The sequence below is a fragment of the Chrysochloris asiatica genome, unplaced genomic scaffold, assembly GCF_000296735.1.
Source record: "Chrysochloris asiatica unplaced genomic scaffold, ChrAsi1.0 scaffold00030, whole genome shotgun sequence".
NCBI classification, from domain to species: domain Eukaryota; kingdom Metazoa; phylum Chordata; class Mammalia; order Afrosoricida; family Chrysochloridae; genus Chrysochloris; species Chrysochloris asiatica.
The window spans coordinates 25680746-25683092 of NW_006408548.1; the positions used below are offsets into that span (position 1 = coordinate 25680746).

The window sequence follows — 2347 nt, forward strand, 5'->3', positions numbered from 1 at the left end:
TGTAAACATACATTAATAATCAGAACATAGAATGTATGAAGTATAAAAAAGGAAAACTGGATTTAACACATAAAGATCACTATTTTAGGCATTAGTGAGCTGAAATGAACTGGTACTGGTCATTATGAATTTGACAGTCATATGGTTTGCTATCCTGGGATTAACAAATTGAAGCGGAATGGCAGCACATTAATCATCAGGACATTTCATGATTTATCTTGAAGTACAATGTGATAGGTTAATATCTACATGTCTACAAAGAAGACCAGTTAATACCTATTATTCAAATTTATGCACCAACCACTAAAGCCAGTAATGATTAAACTGAAGAATTCTGTGAACTTATTCAGTCTGGAATTGACCAAATATGCAATCAAGAATTACTGATAATTGAAGTAAGATCCAGCACCCAGGAACAGAGCACTTTACTCCACCCTCAGAATGAATAGAGACCAGAAATCAGACACTTATGCCCAAGAAAAGCAGGATTTCATCCAGCACGTCCCCCAGATTCTCAAGGTGCTGACTGAGGATGAGCTGGGGCACCGGGAGACAGGAGACGCTATAGTCTGGCTCAGGAAGGTCCTAGGGTACAATGACCTTGGGGACAAGTACAACCAAGGTTTGAAGGAGCTGGCTGACAGGTGGAGCCAAGGAAGCAGGGTGCTGATAGTCTTCAATGGGTCCTGACCGTGTGCTCGTGTGTGGAGCTGCTCCAACCTTTTTTCCTGGTATTAGATGACATTATGGATGCATCCCTTACCTGATGGGGGTAGCCCTGCTGGTATCAGAAGCCAGCAATAGGTTTGGATGCCATCAATGACTCCATACTGCTGGAAGCATGTATCTACCGCCTGCTGAAGCTCTGTTGCCGGGAGGAACTCTATTATCTGAATCTGATTGAGCTCTTATTGCAGAGTTCTTATCAGGCTGAGATTGGACAGACCCTGGACCTCATCACTGCCCCCCAGGGCAACATGGATCTTGGCAGATTCACTGAAAAGAGGTATAAATCTATTGTCAAGTACAAGATAGCTTTCTACACTTTTTACCTTCCCTTGGCTGCTGCAATGTATATGGTGGCCATTGATGGGGAGAAGGAGCATGCCAATGTCAAGAAGATCCTACTGGAGATGAGCGAGTTCTTTCAGATTCAGGATGATTACCTTGACCCCAGTATGATGGGCAAGGTTGGCGCTGACATTCAGGACAATAAATGTAACTGGCTGGTGGTTCGTGTCTGCAATGGGCCTCTCCAGAACAGCACCAGATCTTGCGGGAGAATTATGGGCAGAAGGAAACCGAGAAGGTGGCCTGAGTAAAGATAATGTATAAGGATATGGAGCTGTCTGCTGTATTCAAGCAGTACAAGGAAGAGAGTTTCAGCACTCTTTTAAGTCTCATCAAGCAGTACGCTGCTCCCCTATCCCCGGCCATCTACCTGGGGCTAGCACACAAGATCTACAAGTGGAAAAAAGTGACCTAGAAACTGGGAGGTGCTAGGAGGGGAGGTTCTCAGTAAATTATTGTGTAACCTTAAAAAAAAAAAAAAAGAATTACTGATAATCTCTGGCTGGTGATTAGAATGTGAAAGTTGGAAACAAATAGGAAGAGTCAGTCATTGGAAAATATATCCTTGGTGATAGAAATGATACTGAAGATTGCATGATAGAATTTTGCAAGATCAATGACATTCATTTTAAATATAAAAGGCAACTACAGAAAAGCTAAAGTGACTGGAAGGAATTATGGAATAAAAGAGCTGAACAGAAATGTTCAAAGGGCAGCTATAGAAGACAAAGTAAGTATTAAATTAAATGCACAAAGACTTAGAGTTGGAAAACCAAAAAGGAAGAACATGCTCAGTATTTCTTAAACTGAAGGATGTGAAGAAAAAATCCAAGCCTCAGGTTGAAATATTGAAGGACTTTATGGGCAAAATATTGAATGATGCATCAGAAGAAGAAAGACAAAATACACAGTCACTGTACCAATAAGAATTGGTCAATGTTCAACCATTTCAAGAGGTAGCATCTGATCAATAACTGGAAACTGCACTGAAGGTATTATCTCCAGGAATTGATGGAAGACCAATTGAAATGTTTTGACAAACTAAAGCAATGTTGGAAGCTTGACTAGCGTCGCTGAGGTGGTACCTAACAACAGATACATGCTCCCACACAATCTTGCAAACACTATGCTCAGTGAAAGAAGCAAAAGAAATGTGCAGGACAGATACACCATAGAGACAGGAAGTAGATTAGTGGTTGCCTAACAACAAAACAGCATGGTTGGAGAAAGGGAGAAATGGAATAATGATTGGGAGGTATGGAATTTCTTTTTGAGG

General features: G+C 41.2%; 1 pseudogene; it reads left to right on the forward strand.

Moving 5' to 3' along the window:
- The first annotated feature begins 408 nt into the window (after window positions 1-408).
- Window positions 409-1486, forward strand: LOC102835909 (annotated as a pseudogene).
- The last annotated feature ends 861 nt before the right edge of the window (window positions 1487-2347 follow it).